This window comes from Crocodylus porosus, unplaced genomic scaffold, assembly GCF_001723895.1.
Source record: "Crocodylus porosus isolate Cpor-Errol unplaced genomic scaffold, CroPor_comp1, whole genome shotgun sequence".
Classification (NCBI taxonomy): Eukaryota; Metazoa; Chordata; order Crocodylia; family Crocodylidae; genus Crocodylus; species Crocodylus porosus.
Window position 1 is genome coordinate 95,619,835 of NW_017728906.1, and position 11,575 is coordinate 95,631,409.

General features: G+C 45.1%; 1 non-coding gene across 1 annotated transcript; it reads left to right on the forward strand.

The window, feature by feature from the left end:
• The first annotated feature begins 2,831 nt into the window (after positions 1-2,831).
• On the forward strand, positions 2,832-2,904 carry TRNAR-CCU. Its single transcript has one exon. It is a non-coding gene; the product is annotated as a tRNA-Arg (tRNA).
• Positions 2,905-11,575: the final 8,671 nt, after the last annotated feature.

Below are 11,575 nucleotides of genomic sequence, written 5' to 3' on the forward strand. Positions count from 1 at the left end.
ATTTCTGACAAACAGGGCTCTTATGCTCTTCATTGGAGACATTAGCTGAAGTGAAAGACATTTATGTGATACAAATAATAAGCAAGAGTAAACTCAGTCCTATAGTGTTGGTTAAGAATGGATATTTCTGAAGATATAATGAAGATTTTGCAACAACCTTTTTTTTTTGCTTTCAGCCCAAAATGCCACATGAATGAATCAAAATTAGGAGTGTTCAGCAGAGCACAAAAGAATGCTCAGAACTGTTCCAGCTAAAATTAATAGAGACATTCTGGTACCTTGGCTCAAGTGCATGAATGAGTTTCTAACCTGAACAATCATGAATGTATTATATAGCTAGCTTAGAGGGATTTAACAATCTGTTTGAAAGACAAATTAGACTATGAGAGAAATGAAAAACAAATGAAATATGTTAGTTACAGCATTGTTACTTTATTTTTTTTCAGAAATTGATGCGTATGATATAGTTATATTCACATAAATCAGTTTCTTGGGTTTGTATAGTGATTTATACAGCCAAATTCTAGCCTGATAGATATCCTCTGCAACCTCTTTAGAGGCCTAGATTGCAGAGGGTTTGGCCAGGGCACATACCAGTTTACAGTTCTGCGACCTGTAACATCTATCCTGTGCAAGAAGTCAGTGGATAGAGAAACAACTCTACATTTTGCCCTTTGATTTTACTCCTTTTTCATCTGCATTCTATCTTCCAAGCTAAAATTACTTGGAAGCTCGTAAGTTTGACTCTTGAAATCAACCACAGAAATCTCCATCAGCCTAGCAGGCAAGGAACCAGAATCAGAAACTGAATAATCTAGTCAGTGTCCTACAGAACACCCTATACTACCCACCTGGCTAGCCTAAAGAAAAATAGTTCTCTGATTTTATTACAAAATAGGAAGTGAAAGCAACTATTATACCTACAAATCAGAGTTTAATTTTGACTTCTGTTTCTAGTCTTAAGGTTGCTAAGAATATCTTCAAATTACCAGGGTTAAAATCAGCGGAACAGCTACACTGATTAAGTTTCACCAGTGTAGGTACCATGTGTAGGGATAGCTAATTCTCAAGAGAGCCATTTGCTCAGGGCAAATAGGTTCCTTTGCCACCTGGTGGTAATGGGCAGTAATAGCAGTATAGTGTATGCAGCTCTCCTGGAACTGCAGTGTGTTCATCCACTCTGGATTTCACTATGATTTATACAGCTCTAGAGAATGAGTGTAAATTACACTGGTGTAAATGTGTTATGTCCGGGTCCTCTTAGAATTAGGTAGACTTGTTGCATGTAATTTATTACTAAATAGCACCATTTTGGAAGCAAAGTACTGATGGAGATAGAAAGCTCCCTTTTGATGTTGATAAAGAAAAATATACTGCTATTGAAAATGCATTGTGCTTTTATGTAGGGATATAACTTATTGTTTGGGCAGGAAGTGGAGACACTTTTTTTTTCAATGTCTGCTCAGTCTGCTGCCATAGGGTACTTAGGAGGCCTACATGATGGTTCTCACAACAGTCTGATTCATCACCCCACCATAGAACCTGACTCAAAATCATGCCTCTAATCCCAAAGAACATCACTATTCTGAAGCCATCACTGAATTAACTAAAGGCTGCAGCAGTCCTTGGAGCTGATATGGTCCTTTTTCACAGGGGAATAGCCAATGAATTTATGGGACTGCAAAGGCTGGGTTTTATACTATTTTTTGCACAGCTCTGAACATTGGAGAAATTGCACCATATTTGCTTGCATAGCACATGCCACCAAATAAGGCATATGCCTTGCTTTTGGGAAAGCAAAATGAAGAGGGTGGTGGAGCTAGGGAAAGACTTTTCCAGAGTTATGTCTGCATAGAGCAGAGCAGAGACAGAACCCAATCTTCAACGCATTCACTCTCCTTTCCCTACTCAGGCAAAAGCTACAGGTTTAACCCTTTCACAGCTAAATTGTCAGCAGCTCTTGGTTGTTTAGGCAAAAGGTGAAACTGTTGCTGCTACTGAATACAGGTCTATCGGCAGATCTTGGATTTTGAACAAAGCAAAAAAAAAAAAACAGTCTGCAAAGCAGTGAAATAGAAGAAGAGGGACCAAGGAAAACTAAACTACAAATTCTTTAGCAAAATTGCTGATGAAAGGACAGCTTGATTAGTGGATCATCAAGACCACTAAAAAGGAGAATGAGTCATTAATACCTGTTGAGTAAAAGGCAATTGCTAGGAATCAAATAGATTGTAATGAGTGTAGCCGGGGTACACCCAAGGGTGTGCCCTGATCCCAATCAAAAGGGAGTGGTGGGAGGAGCCACCACCACTGACTCGGTTCCCTCCTATCTCTATAGAGTTAGACTCAAGACAAATGCTTAACTACTTACTGTATTTATTAACATATAATATATAATATACATAAATATAAAACTAAATATCATGTACATATATTTACAGAGGACACTAACCAATAACCAAGGTCAAACCCCAAATAATACTGTGGGAGAATCACTCCTAACCACAGCCCAGAGAAAACAATATATATCCACAATGAACCCACAGCTTCCCCACCCCACTGTGGAGAGCCTGTACTCAGTTAAGGGGTTATGCAAAATAAAACGGCGGAAATGTGACTTTACCCCTACAGAGGAACTGTTCCCTTTCTTTAATGCAGAATGATAGGGACCAAATGGGCCCCCACCCAGTTAGGGGACGTAACATTTAAGAAAAACCAACAGGGTGTTTTTCAGAAATTACTCTGTCCTATGATAGCACTATTTACCCACTTAAAAAAAAATCCCAATTTTGGAAAGCTACATTTTGGGGGAAAGAGACATACTCTATGCAGCCCCAGTGGCCTAGTGGATAAGGCACTGGCCTCCTAAGCCAGGGATTGTGGGTTCAAGTCCCATCTGGGGTGATAGTTCATGTCTTAAAAACTTTCTGCTTTCCTTTAGGGCTGGACTTAATGACATCCTGTACAATCTTAATAGCATCCATGGCAAGGGATAGTTTTCCTTCCAACTGGGTCCCTTTGGGTGGGGGGGAGGTGTCTAGGAAGCACTAGGGGCTCTTCTTCTCAGGGCCTTGACTGGGTGAGGAGCAGCTCACCCCAAATGTCTTTCCTCCTGTGTTGGGGTCTCCTCTGTCCTGCTGCTGGAGTGCCCCTCCAGGCCTTCCCTGCACCAAGGGCTCAGCTGCTGGGCCTCACACTGCAGCACTATTTCCCTGTGCCCTGGTTTTGCCACTGAGGACTCTTTTAGCAAAGGCTGAGCCCTTCAGGCTCTAGCCATCCGGCCTCAGGCCAGGTGGCTAACCTGAGCAACCTCCGCTGTTCCCTGGCTCCACTCCCTGACTCCCTCATGTGCCACCCCACACACCGTATGGCCCACTGGCCTTCTGGGGGTGCAGGCTCGAGCAACCCTGAGCTCTTGTGCCAAAATGCGCACCGTGATGCCTGGCCACCTGGCATGATCGTAGGCTCAAGCCACCGTTCACGGCTCCTAGAGCCTGAGCTCCAAGCACCAAAATGTGCACCGTGTTGAGCCCGAGGGTCTCACACCCTCTCAGGGATCTTCAGGAGCTTTGGGCTATTCCCTACTGGGGCAGCTTGCCCCCAACTTTTCTCGCTCCGATCTTCCATCCTCAGCTTCCCCTTTGCATCTCCCCTTGTGCTGGGCATACTGCTCTTTATATAATCGTCAGGGCTCCACCCCTGAAGTCTTCTGGACCTGACTAGATTGCAGTCTACAATTAGGTCTGTAGAGCTCTTCTCTCCCTCCCCTCAGGAAAAGGGCGTGGCTTCACTCCTTTGGCTGCCTCCTGATTGGTGGATAGGTTTCACCAATCAAAACAGCAGAATCCCAAGCCTGGGACTCAATCCAAGCTACAAAAGGTAAGCTTGCTACGTGAGCCATGAAGTCAACTGATTCCCTCCAGCACTACCTGAATAGAAATGCCTCTGCTTCTATTTTGGACAAAAAAAAAAAATCAGCTTTCCCACTTTTAAAAAAATCCCAATTTTGGAAAGCTAAATTTTGGGGGAAATAAGTGTGCAGTATGTGAGTAAACATGGTATTCTGGTCAGAGGTATCCAGCAGAAAACCATGCCATCCTTATCTTGAAGAACTATTTATTGGCAGAAAGCAGGGGTGTCAAATCATGCCCTGGGGCAGATGAGTAGTGCAGAGCCAGTATGCAGGCCAGAATAATAGCATGATTGGGTCCACAGACTGGCCCCACATGCCAGATCCAGTACATAGGGCTTATTTGCACTGAATGGAGCATGTGCTGGATCTGGCCCTGTGTGCAACATGTGTGCTGGATCTGGCCTCATGTACCATGTGCAGCACACTGGGCTGGTTTGGCATAGCCACATGTGATACTTGGGTCCAATCCAAGATCTACAAGCCACACTGCAGATGATAGGGCTCCACAGGCCAAATCCAGCCTATGGGCTGCATCTTTGACACCCTGCGTATAAGGTTTGCAGAGGCAGCGGCTGCCTCATCTAGCAGCTACAACACCTGCCTCTGGCATAAGGGACACGTTTAGTCATATGGGAAAGGGTACAACAAAGCAGAGATCTACGGTGCGTAGCCTCCACTGGCATAAAGTCAGTTCACAAAAGGATCATTTTAACCTCTTGGTCTGGATAACTGCATAATTTTGCAAGTCATGTAAGTCATGTTATAACAGCTCCCAAGATGTTCTAACTTCTATGACAGGGAACCATGTGAAAAAGGTACTTCATTCAGCTCACTGGCAGCCAATCCCCCTCCGTTGTGTTAAGCAGAATCTCTTCCTTTTACAGGAGATCATTCCTGCCACAAACATGAACTCCAAATACTCCTATACACTGGCTGTGTCTACACAAGCAGTGGACTGCGCATTAACCAGTGTTACTGCGCAGTACCGTCCCCACAGATTTCCCCCCCGATACTACTGTGCAGTAGCGTCACATCATGGTTAGTGCCAGGCAATGCTACTGCACGGTAGCAGCAAGCTATGGTGCAGTAGCTCATTGCTGCTGCACAGTAGACGTGCCCACTGCGATGCAGATGGTCCCTAACAACACAGGTATACATATTTCTTGCAAAAATTGCCAGGATCAACACCTGTTTGTCCTTCAATGGATGGAGGAGGGGAGAACCATAATATATGGATAAAGAAACTAGAGCCCCAGTGGCCTAATGGATAAGGTACTGGCCTCCTAAGCTAGGGATTTTGGGGTCAAGTCCCACAAAAATCTATGAAATATTTCATCAGGGTAGTAAAGTGAAAGCACAGTCTGACAAGAAAGACATTTGGGTTGGGAACATAGATCAGCACATAGTACAAGTGAATAGATACCCTTTGCTTACATCAGCCAACTGTGCCAATTAATAACACTAGCTTCATGCCGACAGGAATTCCATCACCCAAACGAGATTCTCTATTCACTTTCTTATGGCCACTTTCCACAGTGCAGTGGGGTAAAAATGGCCACTTTCCAGTGGAGATAAAGTCAGGTAAAAAATCTGGCACAGGTTTTTGTGCTTAATACATTGCAACAAGGTGTGCACTCGAAGTAGGAGAATCCATATCAACACAAACATCTATAAGAACAGCATATTTTCTCATGTACCATATGCCCCCAAATGCAACCTTGTTTTTCAGGAGGCAGAATGAAGAAAAGATTTTCTAGAGTTGAGGCTTCATCGAAACTGCTAGAGACACAAAAGATAACAATAAAATTTTCTTTATGTACATTTAGAAGCCTAAGACCTACCAAGGAGTCAGTTTGGATAACCAGGGTGCAAAGAGGGTGCTAAAGAATGACAGGGCCATTGCTGAGAAACTAAATACATTCTTTGAATCTGTCTTCACTGTGAAAGATATTAGGGAGGTTCCCCACTCCTCCACTACTTTCTAGAGACAAGTCAGTGGAGCTGACAAACTGAGATTTCAGTAGATGAGGTCACAGATAAGATTGGTAAACTAAACAGTAGCAAATCACCAGGACCTGATGACGTTCACCCTAGGGTCCTGAAGGAGCTCAAATCAGAAATTGCCAAGTTCCTAACTGTAGTATGCAACTGATCACTAAAAACAGCCTTGGTACCAGAGGACTGGAGGATTGTCAATGTGACTCCAGTATTTAAAAAAGACTCAAGAGAGGATGTACAGAACTTTAGCCCAGTGAACCTAACTTCTGTTCTCGGTAAACTGGTAAAAACAATAATAAAAAAAAAAATTGTTCAGCACATAGATGAACACGACTTGCTGGGGAGGAATCAACATGGTTTTGTCAAAGAGAAATCATGCCTCACCAACACACTAGAAGACTTCTTTGAGGGTGTCAATAAGCAGGTGGATCAGGGCAATCCAGTTGACAGTATACTTGAACTTCCAAAAAGTTTTTGACAAGGTTGTTAACTAAGTTAGGTAGTCATGAGCAGGGATCCTGGTTTTCTCTCCATGCTGTCTACATCCCTCCTGAAGTGTGGCGCTCAGAACTCGACACAGTACTCCAGCTGTGGCCTGACCAGTGCCGCATACAGGGGGAGTATCACCTCCTTGGACCTGCTTGAGATGCATCTGTGGATGCATGACAAGGTATGGTTGGCCTTCCTGACTGCATCCCCGGCCCATGTTCATCTTGGAGTCAATGATGACTCCAAGATCCTTTTCTGCCTCTGTACTGATGAGAAGAGAGTTCCCCAGCCTGTAGGTATGGTGCTGGTTCTTCCTCCCCAGGTGCATCACTATGCACTTGTCAGTGTTGAAGCCCATCCTATTCTCATCCACCCACCCCTGTAACCTGTCTAGGTCCAATTGCAGCTTATTCCTCCCTTCTAGCATGCTCACATCCCCCCACGTTAGTGTCATCAGCAAATTTGAACAGGGTGTTATTTATCCCCTCGTCCAAGTCACTGATGAAGATGTTGAACAGTGTGGGCCCAAGGACCAAGCCCTGTGGAACCCCACTGCCCACGTCCTTCCAGGTCGAAAATGACACATCCACCACCTCTCTGGGTGCGGCCCTCCAGCCAGTTGGCGACCCATTTGACTGTGTAGGTGTTGACACCACAGTCCCCCAGTTTTTTAATGAGAACAGGGTGAGAGACAGTGTCGAAGGCCTTCTGAAAGTCCAGGAAGACTATGTCCACAGCTGCCCGTGCATCTAAGGATTTTGTGACCTGGTCGTAGAAGGCCACCAGGTTGGTCTGACAGGACCTGCCTCTAATGAACCCGTGTTGGTTTCCCCTAAGCATAATCTCCCCTGCTGGACTCCCGTGGACATGTGCCAGAATAATGTCCTAACCCAGGACTGAGGTAAGACTAACTGGCTTATAGTTTCCCGGGTCCTCCTTCCTCCCCTTTTTGAAGACGGGAACCACATTGGCCCTCTTCCAGTCCTCTGGCACCACAACAGAGTACCACGAGTGCTCGTACAGCCGTGCCAGGGGTCCCGCAATGACCTCAGCCAATTCCCTCAGCACTCTAGGGTGGAGATGGTCTGGACCAGCTGATCTGAATACATCTAGTCCCTCCAGAAGTTCCCTGACTAGGTCCTCACTAACCCTTGGCCTAGGTACGCCTTCCCTGGGGCCTGAGGGGGGCCCAGAGGAGGGGTGGCTGTTCCAGTCCCTGCTCAGGAAGATGGAGGCAAAGAAGTCATTAAATAGAAGTTCCTCACACCAGATAAAAATCTAATAGTATGTGTATATTAGAGCTGTGTGAAACAGCAGCATTATATTTTAACCAGCGTTTTGATGGTTTAACGAAACAGTGTTTCAGTTTGACTTTTGTTTCAAATTGAAATGGATCTTCCATTCTGTTCCGTTGAAATGTTTTGCCATTTCAACCCTGTTTCACCCATAGGATATAATGGGGAAGGTCAAAACAGGCTATAACTTTGTCATTTCTTGCCCTATTTGGATGAAACATGCAGGATGGTAGCCCCTTCTGAGTGCATAAAGTATGCCAAGTTTCAAGAAGCTAGGTACAGGGGATTCAGAGAAACTGCACCCCAAAGTCTTGAGAGCAAAACTCAAGACACATGTATATGTTAAGCCACAGTGGGGTCAAAATTGCAGGAATGCTATCCCCTGCTGATGCCACGAAGCCTGCCAAGTTTCAAGGAGATAGGTGCAGAGGTTTGGGGGAAACAGCACCTCAAGCTGCGGACAAGCAGAACTCGTGACATGGGTGACACTGTGTGTGTTAAGGTGCAGCAGGATGAAAGCTGCAGGGATGGTAGCCCCTGCTGCAGCCATGAAGCCTGCCAGCTGTTAAGGAGATAGGTGCAGGGGTTCTGGGGCCCTGCACCTCTAGCTGCTGACAGGCAAAACTCGTGACATGGGTGCTTGTGCAACTGTGTCTGTCTTGGGCGGCAGGGGTGATGCAAACCACTGTAGGCCTGGCTGCTAGGCCCTGCTGTGGCCACAAAGTCTTGGTAGGCACACCTGCAGTTTTGACCCTGTTGTGGCTTAACACACACATGTGACGTGAGTTTTGCTTTCAAGATTTTGGGGTGCAGTTTCCCTGAACCCCATGCACCTATCTCCTTGAAACTTGGCAGGTTTTGTGGCCTCAGTAGGGGCTACCATCCTGGCAGCTGTGACCCCGCTGTGGCTTAACACGTACACATGATGCAAGTTTTGCTCTCAAGATTTTGGGGTGCAGGTTCTCCACTGCACCTGCACCTATCTTCTTGAAACTTGGTGCATTTTATGCCCTCAGAAGGGGCTACCATTTCTGCAAGTTTCATCTAAATCTGGCCAGATGTGACAAAGTTATAGGCTGTTTCAACCTTTCCCATTATGGCCTATGGGCAAAATGTCAAAACAGCGTTGAAATGGCAAAACATTTCAACTTGTCTCATTTTGTTTCAAGGGTGTTTCGACCATAGCTGTTCCATTTTGATTTTGCTGTTTCAACCTCAAAATGGGTGGAAACAGCGTCAAAACAAAACTGATGCTGAAATTTCATGCAGCCCTAGTGTACATCTGGATTAGGAGTTAGAAAGAGACTGGTGGCTCTGAACTCCATACAATCAACTGAACATATACTGACTCTTGTTTCAGGGGTTATTTTTGGTGGAGGTTGTGGCTCCTGCTTTGTCATGGATTGCCTCCTGCACTTACCTCCTCTAATTTTGAGCTCAGGACAACCTTCTTTCATCAAGGCCAATAGTTTAGGTTATTGACTTCTCCTTAGAAGTTAATGGGACTATGGATTGATACTGTATTAACTGACTACGTTATCAGAAAGACATTATAATTATATTCTGCCCAGTACAATCCATACCGTGTTCTCTGTACCTTTTTTCCTGGCTTTATCATTACAGACTGGCAGACCTTCAGGACAGGATGAGTGACAATATTGCAAGTATGTCAGAAGTCTCAGTTTTGTCTACCTCACAAATTATTTATGCTGTGGCTGTACTGGGTGCTCTATCAGAGCATCTTCAAACTCCTAGTCAGAGGCATTTTTCCAGCTGGGAAATAACCTGGTTGATCTGAAATGTTTGCATCATTAATAACTGTCAGGTATTTCTTGCTGTGATAAACTTTCAGAGCTGTGTTTTGTCAGGACACTATGTTAAACCAGGCTTAATGATGATGTAGCTGTATTGATGCAATACTAGAGTGCTGTAGCAAGGAATTAGATAGACCCAGTTATCTCTCCTTGAGTTTTTTTACCTGGTGTCACTCACTAAAATTCTAGAAGTGATGGGTGGAGGACCCACATACTGGCACTCACAGATCGGATCCATGCTTCCCTTTGCCCAGTAGGGAAAACCAGAGAGAATGTGTTGGGATCACTGTCAAAGCTGACTTTCAATTCCTTCCTTTGACAAGATGCCAGCTTCCTTAAAAAGCTGATTGTTAGTTCATTGTTCAGGAAATTGCTTCTTGAAGCTCCAGTCCTCTCCAGTGGATTGCCCTCTATTTGGCCTAGCTTTCTGAAATGCAGTATAGTGAGAGCACAATCCAAGTCCTCAGATTTCTTGACCCCAGCAGGTTTGCACATATGACTTGGCAAAGTAAAGAGGCTGCAGTTATTTTACAGTCTGATGAATCCTATTCTGGGTTGGATGATGTCTGGTGTTAGTGTGGATTTATCTGGATTTGCCAGGATTTCTCATCCACAAGGTGGCAGTAGTACAATTGCAGACCCCAGTAATAGTAGATGGAGTCATTTCTGAAACGCTAAATTTACTTTTTATGAGATCAAATCTTTCAGGAATAAGGTTGTGACTGTTTCTTCATGGTGTGATACCTGTGTCAAAAATTACCCAAACCATTGCTGTCTCTATGAACTATTGTCATGTCACTGAGTTATAAGTTGAACCACTGCAAAATTGCAGTGTATACAGAATATGTTGGGCAATAAATGGTGTTTCCAGAGGGAAACTCATGACCTCAGTGGGGTACACTGGCTGTCACTGCCAGCTGATATCCAGGTGAAGATTACGGTTTGAACTAGTATGTTGTTTGGGTGCTGGTTACCCAAAACATCATATTTTCTTCTCATGTTGCAGAAAGATATTTCAGTAAGTTGAACTGGTCAAGCTAACAGCTACCTGGTTTCAATAAGAGGGACCTGGAGCAGGACATTCTGCATGGGGTCTTCATCTCTATAAAGTTTTTCTTTTGTTGGTCTGACAGTCTCATTTGAAGACGTTCAGGCCACACTGAAAGGCTCATCTAGAAAACTAAACGAGTTGATAAAAGGAGGCACTGAACAAGTTAATGAGTATGGCCCCAGCTGTCTCAGAATTGTTTAATGGGCAGAGTTATTCTGTGAGAAGGAATACAAGAAAATGTCAGGCAGCTTGGCTGATACTACTTCACAGTCTAATAAAATGAACCAATAATAAATGAACAGTTCCTCTGAAAGCAGAATGAACTAAAACATGTAACTAGCTGTTTAAAAAGTTATCGGTGAACATGTTGAAAAATATCTCTCTTTAACACAGGCTGGGCAAGACAAACCTATGGTCTGACCCAGTAAATGGCAATTCTTATGATCTTCTTATGTTCTTAACCCAGGGATGGGCAGTTAGTCAGGCCTGAGTGCCACTTAGGGAGTTTTGGTGAACTGTCATGTGCCAGGTCAACCCTCCCCTCCACCCCTACAGCTCATCAAAACTCCCTAAATGGTTCTGCTCCATGCTGGGCTAGGCAGCCGGGATGGGGCCTCAGACATGCAGGGAGCAGCATTTGGAAGCAGGAAGGGCAGGTAGGGCCAGGGCTGGGATTGCAGGGTGGTGACAGTGTGCGGCCAGGGCCCAGAGCAGTCACTATCCACTCCCTGCATGCCCCTGCAGTGGGCACTGTTTCTGTAGGCAGAGGCATGCCAGGAATGGATCATGGATCTGCCCTGGGCCCCGGCTCCATGCTATCACTGCCCCACAGTCTTGGGGTCTTCAAGAAAACCAGTCAAGACCCATGCAGGCAGGCCACATGGCCAGGTGGATAGGGTGGGGCTGTAGGTGGGCAGGGAAGTATGTCTTAGAGCAGGATGGGCATGTGGGGCTAGGTCTGGGATCTTGGGGTGGTGACAATCTGGGGCCAGGGCTGAACCAGAGCTGTGATCTG